Raw genomic sequence first — 12,230 nt, forward strand, 5'->3', positions numbered from 1 at the left:
ACGGAGGGTTGCCGGGTTCGCGGAAGAGGTTTGGGCCCAACGGGTCCACCCCCGGCTAGTAGCTTTTAAATTTATCATGTCATTAAGTTAATCTTTGATAGTTGGTGAGCATCAAGGCACATCTTCAGGTTATGCTATCTTGAACAAGCTGTTGTCTCACTGCACATGTATTAAAATGTGGAGTTAGGAGATGACATGCCAGTGGAAGTATCAGCTTGGTTAGCTCTCTACATTCAGAAGTACACTGAGCAACGCTGAAGTCCAGCCTAATGATTAGTCAAGACAGCAGATGAGAGGAATTGACATGGAATGGAGTGTAAAACAGATTCTGATGAATTGAAGTTGGAAATGGTGCAGAAGAAATTTACCAGAATGTTACCTGGGCTTGCAGGCTTGAATTATAGGGAGAGTTTTGGTAGGGTGGAACTTTGTAATGTGGAGCGTAGGAAGCTAAGGGGTAACTTTATTGAGGTGTACAAGATCTTGAGGGGCATGGGTAAAGTGAGTGCTCTCAGTCTTTTTCCAGGGTAAAGTAGAGAGCATAGGCTGAGTGAGAAGCGAGATATTTCAAAGGAACCTCAGGAAACGTTTTCACTCATGGTAATCTATACCTGCCGCCTGACCTGCTGAATTACTCCAGCACTTTGTGTCTAGCTTTGGTGGAATTAACCGTTTGTTTTAAAATAAGGAACTAGGGCAATTGGTGAGACTAAGAGCTGATAAGTCGCAAGCATCTGACCCAGAAGTTTGACAGAGGTGATTACAGAGATGGTGAACTATTACACATTTGGAGAATGAAATTGGTGCACCCAAGTATCAGGGATCAGTTTAATCTTCTACATCTCAGATAGTCAAAGGAAGCACAATTACAAGTGTGGGTTTTGGCAAGGAGATTTAAATGACTCCTTGTAAAGTGTACACAGGACACAGATATAGTTCAGGCTAAGTGCAAAGTAATACATTTTTGATGAGAAACAACAAATAAGAATAAATAAATTCCTTTGCTTGGAGAATTGTTGATTTAAATCTATGATTGTGGAAGGAGGTTAAGAGACATTTCCTTATATGGAGGGTTGTTGGGAAATGAGATATCTTGCCAAAGGTAATGTTTTGGCTGGAGACCATTGTATCATATAAATATTAATATTAATAACTAAATCAGTTGAAGATACGTGCAAGCAGATTGGACTGTTTTGAGAATTCTGCAGTAAAATGTTGACAGAAATGTAATGGGCGAAATGCTTTCTGTACTTTAAAAAGAACAGAAAAATAAGTGCTGGAGAAGGCCATTTGGCCCTTTGAGCCAGCACTGCCATTCAATTGATCATGGCTGATAATCTAAAATCAGTACCCCGTTCGTGCTTTTTCCCCATATCCGTTGATTCCTTTAGCCCTAAGAGCTAAATCTAACTCTTGAAAACATCCAGTGAATTGGCTTCCACTGCCTTCTGTTCTTGCCACCAAAGTGGACAATCTCACATTTATCCACATTATACTGCATCTGCCCACTCACCTAACCTGTCCAAGTCACCCTGCAGCCTCATAGCATCCTCATCGCAGCTCACGCTGCCACCCAGCTTTGTGTCATCCGCAAACCTGGAGATGTCACATTTAATTCCCTCGTCTAAATCGTTAATATATATTGTAAATAACTGGGGTCCCAGCATCGAGCCTTGCGGCACCCCACTAGTCACTGCCTGCCATTCGAATTCCAACTCTTTGCTTTCTTGTCTGCCAACCAGTTCTCTATCCATGTCAAACCCTACCCCCGATACCATGTGCTCTAATTTTGCACACTAATCTCTTGTGTGGGACCTTGTCAAAATCTTTTTGAAAGACCAGATACACCACATCCACTGGCTCACCCTTATCCATTCTACTTGTTACATCCTCAAAAAATTTCAGAAGATTAGTCAAGCATGATTTCCCCTTCATGAATCCATGCTGACTTTGACCGATCCTATCACTGTGTAGGAGCCATTTATGCGAAAAATGAAAAGACACAATTAGTTACTGATCTGAATGCACAGCTGCAAGCAGCTAAATCCAGAATAGCAGAACTAGATCAAGTTAGTACCACAAAGTCTCAACAATGGAAGATTGAAGAATTGCGAAATAAATTTGTACGCCAATGTATATAATGCATGTTGTTTTGTTTTTTGATGAATATTAAGCTTTTATAGCTCCTTTGATATCTATTAGTAGTGCTTCATTACATACGCAGAACAATTAGGGGCCGGTATGTAGGAGCCATTTATGCTTAGTTCAATTACTGCCATTGTGTTATGGCTATATTTTAATATTTCTAGTTTATGTCTTTTTTGCATGCTTATGGGTGTGACTTAATACGTAACGGGGAGTGTCTAGGTGGGAGGAGGCTAGCGTGTCGACAGAGGATGTGGGTCAGTTTAGGCTTGGAGGATGGTGAGCATACAGTTCTTTACCACGCGCTCGTACCATACGCTTGTATCAGCTATATTTGTAAGAACCGCACGGTAATAACTGCAAGAATTCTGAGATATTGTTTGAAGAAGAAACAGTTGATAAAGTACGGAAAGTGATGAATTACTCATTGATTTGTGCTACTTTAATAAAACCAATTAATTACAAAAGGACGTTTGAAGATTCGTTTTGTCATATCAGGGTGCGACGTGTGCGTAAGCTATACCTACATTTCATCCCCGAGTAGTAATGGCTATCAAAGTGGAACTTTGAGATGGTATATAAACTGCCATTACACACTGTTTTCCAAATGCGCTGCTATAACATCTTTACAATCGGCTCAAGTATTTTCTCCACTACCGATGTAAAGCTAACTGGTCTATAATTCCCTGTTTTCTCTCTCCCTCCTTTCTTAAAAAGTGGGGTTAACATTGGCTACCATCCAGTCCACAGGAACTGATCCAGAGTAGAGAGAACATTGGAAAATGATCACCAATGCATCCACGATTTCTAGGGCCACCTCCTTGAGTACCATCAGGCCCTGGGGATTTATCTGCCTTCAGTTCCAACAGTTTACCTTCGACCATTTCCTGACTAATGTGGATTCCTTTCAGTTTCTCCCTCCCACTAGATCCTCGGTCCCATAGTATTTCTGTGAGATTGTGTTCCTTAATTGTTCTTTAATAAACAGAGGAGTTTCAATGTCAGGGATCTTTACCTAGACATCTAAAGGGTATGTGCTCAAAATATTAGAGGTTCAGCCTGCAGAGGTTAGGCTGAAAATATAGTAAGTTACTTATCAAGGCAGTGGGAGCACAGTTCTCAAAATCTGATTGCAGTACATCAAAGATATGCATATGTAAATGAGTGTGCATTAATATTGATCTCAGCATTAAAAGGAATAAACTGAGGAAAGATTAAACATTATGAACTTTAGCATGATAGCAAGAAGTATTATTGGATTAGATTAGGCAAAACCAGATTATTTCAATATGACTCAAAATATGTGAATTTAAATGAGCTAAAAGGAAGGAAGAGTATGCAGTCAAAGATTAGTGAAAATGAACATAGAAGTATAGTTTTTTTAGTCATATTAAAAGATTATCATATTAATAAAAGGCCAACTATTTAATTATGTGCAAAATTCTGAAAGAATTTAATACAATTATTGACTAAAGACAATTTCTGATGGTTAAATATGAGTTTTATGTGTAATTTGAAGGCATGTCCATGACTGTTAATGTGACTTCAAATAAAATATTGCTATTATGTTAGCAATCATTTAAATGACAATCAGATAATAAAAATAATTGAATACTTCATGATCACCAGTTTGTTATCAATAAAAGTACATTTTGGAATGTGGCATAAAATTGAGGAATCAAAATGATTGCAAACATCCTCTAACTAAACCTGTAAGAAGAAAGGTCAGCTGGCATTTTCATCGATTCCTTACCTCAGAACAGTAAAGCACGCTATGCTTTATGCTGCATTTGTTTTTGCTGAACACCAGAGGGCAACGGTGAATCCAAATACAATCACAAAGTATTTCCCCAATCGATTCCAACAGTTATGTGGTCACCTCCCACTGTGGCACTTGAAAGAATGTCTCTGACGTGTGGGAGCGTGAGGAACGGCAAAAAAAAACTTTCCTCTTCTGCACCTCAAACTTAGCACCGTACAGTGGATATAGAGTAATCTCAAGGTCTGAGCATTCAGAAATAATTTAGTACCAGACTGCACAATGTAAATGAATAAATAAATGAATGAATGATACTTTATTATCACATGTGACATGTTACAGTGAGATTCTTTGTTTGGCATACATGCATGCAAAGAGTAGCCACATATAGGGTGCCGACAAAGTTGCAAAGCATTCCGTTTAGTCCTAAATGGTCCCCCGACTGCCCCGACGTGGCAACTCCAACAGCCTGACCGCGGGAGAAGACGGCAGGGGAAGAAAAAAGACATTCTGGCCTTCCATCACAGTGAGGAGGTGACTGGAGGAGACTCACTGTGATGGATGTTTCTTCTGTTTGGTGTTGGTTTATGATTGTATGTGTTATTGCATTTTTATTGATTATTCTTATTGGTCTTATTGTTGAACTGCGGGTATTTTTTCATTTCACTGCACATTTATGTGTATGTGACAAATAAATTGACTATTGACTTTGTTCCAGATGGTCCCCCCACACTGGTTCTCCCTTTGTTCCCGATGGCCCCCAAGCTGGTCCCTCCTTTTTTCCAGACGGTCCACCCCCCGCTGGTTCCTCCTTTGTCCTCTTGCGGTGTGTCCGGCACCCACACATACCTGTCCGACCTCTGGTGCTCAAGTGGGCCTGTCCACGACCGCCAGCCATCAACATCAACTGCCGGCCGCTTCCTCGACTGCCACCGGGTTTCTCCTAACGGCTCCCTGGCGCCAATCCCGTCCGTGGGGACCTGCCGCCCGGCTTCACTGCCCTGCCGTTACAGATTCTCCCACTGGAAGAAACACCTTTGCCATTTTCACCCCGTCGAGGCATCATGGGCCACACAAAGGTGCAGCAGTTAGTGCTGCTGCCACGCAGCTCTGGTTTCCCCCTCACACTCCTAAACACATGCTGGCAAGTTACTGAAAGGTGTTGGTTGAATAATCACTGGCAAATAACAGTGTTTAGTCAAAAGAATAGGTTAGAGGAAAATAAATAGGTTCTGAGAATTGCCATTGACTTGATGGACTGAATGGCCTTCTTCAATGTATGAGGAACTTATACGATTCAATCAAGTCCCTTCTTACCCCCTCCACCTTTAGTGGACACAGGCATAACCTATCTGCCTTTCTTCAAAAGACAACCTATCCATTCAAGGTATTAGTCTAATTGGTAGGTACTTTCGTCTATTGGTATATCAAGTTATTTGCACCATTGTAAGCAGTTTTTTTTCAAAGGATATTGTAACGTGTTTCTTGTACTGTCTCATACCATTATCTCAATGGCCCAATGCGTAAGAGTTTTGATTGCTTTATCTGTTTCTACAGAGGTGTTGAAATGAATGCATTTCCATTCTTCTCACAACATATCACGACAATTTTCAGCATAGAATGTAATTGAAATTAATTTATCAATTTGCTAGCCTGGAGAGTTTGAAGGTCAGAAATTTGATAATAGTTATCTTTCCTGACAAAATTAATTCTCAAATTTTAGGTAACTACAAAGCCCTCCCCCTCTCCTTCCCCCTAACCACTCCCTCTCCTTTCTCTCCCCCCCCCCCCCCCTTCCCTGTGCCCCATCCGGACTCGCATCTATTTCTCCCCTCCCCCTTGACTTCCATCTACATTCCTTCCTCTAGCTGCATAATTTGCAACTCTTCAATCCTTTTGTCTCACACCACCTGTCTTTTCATCTCTGGCCTTTGTGCAAACATTTGCCTATCACAAATGCCCACCACTTGTATCTACTTATTACCTGCCAGGTTTTGACCTACCCCTCCTTTCTTCCAGTTCCCCCTCTCTCCCCCTCCCCTACTGTGTAATCAATCGGAAGAAGGTTCCTAGGCAACATCTTTGAGAGCATGAATAGGCAACATTTTGGGTCGGGTCCCTTCTTCAGACTGATTGTTACTGATTGTTATTCCAGTACTGTGTATTTTTTTGTAAACCAGCACCTGCAGTTTCTTGTGTCTGAAGGGTCTCGACCGAAGATCAGTCTGAAGAAGGGTCTCGACCCGAAACGTCACCCATTCCTTCTCTCCAGAGATGCTACCTGACCTGCTGAGTTACTCCAGCATTTTGTGTCTACCTGCAGTTTCTTGTATCCATATGGAAAGGCAGTTTTGCCCAACTCATTTTTCACGGATGAAATACACAAAGCTCATATATCGCGCACACTGACCACATGTACACACGAATACAAATACATGACCCGGCCCATACCTTTTCCTTGGTTCCCCCTGGCCTCACACATCAATGCTCTCCTATGTTTCAGTCTCCCTACCTCTGCTCCTTTCTCCAAATGCCTCCCTCAGGAAGTATTAAAAAATTTGAATGAGCTGGTCAGAGGAAAATTGCACCCGTTTGCAGAAAAGGGCCAAGATCCAGAGATCCTGGGATGAACAAACATAGAATAGTACAGCAAAGGAGCAGGCCATTCAGCCCATAAAATCCACGTCATACATGATGGCAAAACAAACTATTATCTGCCTGCACATGGTCCATGTCCCTTAATTCGCTGCATATCCATGTGCCTACCCAAAAGCCTCTTTAATGCCACAACTATTTGCCTCAACCATCACCCCTGGCAGCACTGAAGCAGAGGACAGTACAGAAAGTTGTTCAATGCTGGTTGGCAGACACGGATGACATCCTACATGACTGCTTTGGGTCAGTGGACTGGTCGATATTCAGGGATTCTGACTCTTAAATAGCACTCTCAAATATTATTTTGGGAAAAAAAGCCACATTATCTACCAGGATAGACATTTTTTCTTTAGGCAATTCTTTGTGACAGAGTTTCATAATATTTGGGTATTGTGAAATAGGACCTAGATATTCAATTGCACTAAGTAGCCCAGACAAGGTCAGACTTTGGGGATTGGGTAGATACAGTGCATTCAGAAAGTATTCAGACCCCTTTACTTTTTCCACATTTTGCTACGTTACAGCCTTATTTTAAAATGGATTAAATTCTTTTTTTTTAAATCAATAATCTACACACAATACTCCATAATAAAAAAGTGAAAAAAGGTGTTTAGAAATTTTTGCAAAGTAATTAAAAAGAAATAACTGAAATATCATATTTACATAAGTATTCTGACCCTTTACTCAGTACTTTGTTGAGGCACCTTTGGCAGCGATTACAGCCTCAAGTCTTCTTGGGTATGACGCTACAAGCTTGGCACACCTATATTTGGGTAATTTCCCCCAGTCTTCTCTGCAGATCCCCTCAAGCTCTGTCAGGTTGGATGGGGAGCGTCGATGCACAGCTATTTTCAGGACCCTCCAGAGATGTTCGATCGGGTTCAAGTCTGGGCTCTGGCTGGGCCACTCAAGGACATTCACAGACTTATCACGAAGCCACTCCTGCGTTGTCTTGGCTGTGTGCTTAGGGTCATTGTCCTGTTGGAAGGTGAACCTCCGCCCCAGTCTGTCCAGAATGCTCTGGAGCAGGTTTTCATCAACAGTTCAACAGTTCAACAGAGCTTTATTTGTCATTCGGTACCAAGGTACCGAACGAAACTACATAGCAGTCACACACAAAAAAGAACACAAGACACACGACCCCAACACAAACGTCCATCACAGTGACTCCAAACACCCCCTCACTGTGATGAAGGCAACAAAACTTCCACTCTCTTCACAACGCCCACGAACAGACAGCTCGTCCCCGACCGACCCGCACAGTCCCCGCAAGGGGATGGAAGTCCCCGCGGCCAAGCCGCACCGGGCGCTGAAACGTCTCGCGGCCGAACCGGGCGATGGAAGGCCCCGCGACCGAGCCGTGTGCAGCTAAGTCCCGCGGCCGAGCCGCACCGGGCAATGTTAGGCCCCGCGGCCGAGCCGCACCGGGCGATGTTAGGCCCCGCGGCCGAGCCGCACCGGGCGATGTTAAGTCCAGCGGCCGAGCCGCACCAGCGATGTTAGGCCCCGCGGCCGAGCCGCACCGGGCGATGGAAGGCCCCGCGGCCAAGCCGCACCGGGCACTGTTAAGTCCAGCGGCCGAGCTGCGCCGGGCGATGTTAAGTCCAGCGGCCGAGCCGCACCAGCGATGTTAGGCCCCGCGGCCGAGCCGCACCGGGCGATGGAAGGCCCCGCGGCCAAGCCGCACCGGGCACTGTTAAGTCCAGTGGCCGAGCCGCGCCGGGCGATGTTAAGTCCAGCGGCCGAGCCGCACCAGCGATGTTAGGCCCCGGGGCCAAGCCGCACCGGGCACTGTTAAGACCAGCGGCCGAGCCGCACCGGGCGATGGCAGGCCCCGCGGCCGAGCCGCACCCCGTGCCGTGAGGAAGAGACCTAAAAGAGAAAGGTTTCCCCCACCCACCCCCCTCACCCACACCACCACCCCCCCCCCCTCCACACATACACAACCAAAAAAAAAAAAAAACCATCCCAACACCGACACACAACCAAAAAAAAAGGAAAAAAGACGAACAGACTGCTAGCGAGCCGCAGCCGTTAGGCGCCGCCACTTCCGCCACACCACCATTGTTGGGGAAATTACGGATCTCTTTGTACTTTGCTCCGTTCATCTTTCCCTCGATCCTGACTAGTCTCCCAGTTCCTGCCGCTGAAAAACATCCCCACAGCATGATGCTGCGACCACCATGCTTCATCGTAGGTATGGTATTGGCCAGGTGATGAATGAATGAATGAATGAATGAATAAGTTTATTGGCCAAGTATGCATATACAAGGAATGTGCCTTGGTGCTCCGCTCACAAATGGCAACACAGACATACAGTTAACAATTAAGAATAAAGCATAACCACATCAAAACAATAAGGATACAACACTACGGTCTTTCTTCAGTTGCCGCAGGAAGTACATCCTCTGCTGGGCCTTTTTGACTGTGAAGTCGATGGTGGCCCCCTGGAGATGATGGTTCCAAGGAACCTAAATGACTCCACAGATGTGACTATGGTGTTGTTGATAGTGAGTGGGGGGAGGGGGATCTCTTCAAAAGTCTATAATTAGTTCCACTGTCTTGAGAGCATTGAGCTCCAGGTTGTTGCGATGGCACCAGAACACCAGCTGTGTCACTACACCTCTGTAGGCAAATTCCTCTCCATCCTGGATCAGTCCAATCAGGGTAGTGTCATCCACAAACTTGAGGAGCTTGACAGAGGAGTCTGTGGAGGTGCAGAGAGAGTAAAGGAGAGTGGAGAGTACGCAGCCTTGCGGAGCTCCTGATGAGACGTGATGCTTGGCATTCAGGCCAAAGAGTTCAATCTTGGTTTCATCAGACCAGAGAATCTTGTTTCTTTTGGCAAACTCCAAGCGGGCTGTCATGTGCCTTTTACTGAGGAGTGGCTTCCGTCTGGCCACTTTACCATAAAGGTCTGATTGGTGGAGTGCTGCAGATATAGTTGTCCTTCTGGAAGGTTCTCCCATCTTCACAGAGGAACTCTGGAGCTCTGTCAGTGACCATCGGATTCTTGGTCACTTCCCTGACCATAGGCCCTTCTCCCCCGATTGCTCAGTTTGGCCGGGCGGCCAGCTCTATGAAGAGTCCTGGTAGTTCCAAAGTTCTTCCTTTTAAGAATGACGGAGGCCACTGTGCTCTTCTGGACCTGCAATGCTGCATAAATTGGTTTATACCCTTCCCCAGATCTGTGTCTTGACACAATCCTGTCTCGGAGGTCTACGAACAATTCCTTCGTCTTCATGGCTTGGTTTTTGCTCTGCCACGCACTGTCAACTGTGGGACCTTATATAGACAGGTATATGCCTTTCCAAATCATGTCCAATCAATTTAATTTACCACTGGTGGACTCCAATCAAGTTGTAGAAACATCTCAAGAAAAATCAATGGAAACAGGATGACCATAAGCAAAGGGTCTGAATACTTATGTAAATGTAATATCTCAGTTGTTTCTTTTTAATTTGCAAAAATTTCTAAACACCTGTTTTCACTTTTTTATTATGGGGTATTGTGTGTAGATTGATGAATTTTTTTTTTTTTAATCAATTTTAAAATAAGGCTGTAAGGTAGCAAAATGTGGAAAAAGTGAAGGGGTCTGAATACTTTCTGAATGCACTGTATGTCACCATGCAGTGCCTCAGAACTGTAGCTCTGATACCTGCCTACAATTCTTCACAATAGTAGGTGTTAATCTCATCTGAGTTGTGGACGTTTGTCCCAGCCGGAATGGGATCCCATTCCTTTAAATTCACACGGTCGAGGAGTTGAGCCTATTAAATCTTTCACTTTTCACGGCACGGTGGCGCAGGGGTAGAGTTGCTGCCTTACAGCGAATGCAGCGCCGGAGACTCAGGTTTGATCCTGACTACGGGCTCCGTCTGTACGGAGTTTGTACGTTCTCCCCGTGACCTGCGTGGGTTTTCTCTGACATCTTCGGTTTCCTCCCACACTCCAAAGACGTGCAGGTATGTAGGTTGATTGGCTGGGCAAATGTAACAAAAATTGTCCCTAGTGGGTGTAGGATAGTGTTAATGTGCGGGGATCACTGGGCGGCGCGGACTCGGTGGGCCGAAGGGCCTGTTTCCGTGCTGTATCTCTGTATCTCTAAAAAAAATCTAAAATGAAGAAGTGAATTGGTAATAAAAGAACGCACATAATTTCATCCAGAGATGGAATTGGAATAAGAGTGCATAATCAATAATAATATAAAAGTTATATAGAAAACACTATTTCCCCCAAACACTTGTAATTATATGGGACTCTCATAAAACGAAATGGAGGTTGAGACAAAACTGACATTTTTAAAAAATGGTATTGATTAATTTTGTACAGTGTGGATCGAAGGTAGTTAGACAAAATTGAGCATTTAAGCAATCGTTGTCTAAGGAAACGTGATCACAGCCTGGAGCAGATGAATTGTCTACCATTGCAGCTAAAAGTGAGTTCAAATTCCTTCATCATTTCCACCAGATGCAACAGAATCCCACCACCAGTCACTTCTCCTCCTTCCCGACTTCCACAGGGACCATTTCCTTCATCGATCCCTGGCCCGTTGATCCTCCCCACCAGCCACCTCTCCCTGATCCCTGGCCCTTTCCCCTTCAACTGCAGGAGGTGCAACACTTGTTGTTACACCTCTTCCCTCACCACCATCCAGGGACCTAAACAGCCTTTGCAAGTGAGGCAAGATTCATGAGCAGATCTTTGTCTCCTGCCTCACACAGGGTATTGATCATTATCACACCATGATCATGTATGCATAATCACTCCATCCCTCACCCTCATATTGGCCAGCCTGATCGTCTGTCAGTGTTGCTTCTGTCGGCTTACAGATTGTGACTGGAATGCAACTACTGACATCGAGTACTACAGCAGTGTAGAACAGGAGGCCAAGGGTCCACTTCAGTACTGCCTTGAGTCGGTGGACTGGAACATGTTCAGGACCACTTCATCTTGCCAGAATGAGCGTCCCTCAGCCTTCACAGGTTTCATCAATAAATGCGTTGCCGACTGAGTTTCAACAAAGACACCAAGGCTGAAGGCCCAGAGAAGAGAGGCCGAATAAGGTGATGGCTGCAACAAGCCTTCATGGCCAGCTGCAGCTTGGACTATGTAATCTGTGGGGAGGATGACAATATGGAGAGAATACAAACTTTGACTAGATTAATACAGGATTAGTGTAAATGATTGGCTAATGGTCAGCGTGGACTCGGTGGGCCAAAGGGCCTGTCCCCATGTTGTATCTATCTGTGAAAATATAATTTGGGGGTTAGAATGCACAATTAGGACTGAGATAAGGAAAAACTTTTTCAGCCAGAATTGTGAATTCTCTGCCACAGAAGGCAGTGGACAGGATCTTTTCAAGAGAGAGTTAGATAGAGCTCTTAGAGCTAACGGAATCAAGGGATATGTGGAAAAGCAGGAACGGGAGACTGATTCTGGATGATCAGCCATGATCATATTGAATAGCGGTGCTGGTTCAAAGGGCCGAATAGCCTACTCCTGCACCTATTTTCTATGTTTCTATGTTTCTCAAAATATGTAGAATTTTTTTCATGCTATAGTGTAGGCTTCTTTTTATTAACCAAGCATCTCATTTACTTCAGTGCTTTGTCTCAATATGAAATACATGTTACAGATTATTATTTTGCAATGTTAAGCAATGGGTGGA

Source organism: Rhinoraja longicauda, chromosome 9 (genome assembly GCF_053455715.1).
Source record: "Rhinoraja longicauda isolate Sanriku21f chromosome 9, sRhiLon1.1, whole genome shotgun sequence".
Classification (NCBI taxonomy): Eukaryota; Metazoa; Chordata; class Chondrichthyes; order Rajiformes; family Arhynchobatidae; genus Rhinoraja; species Rhinoraja longicauda.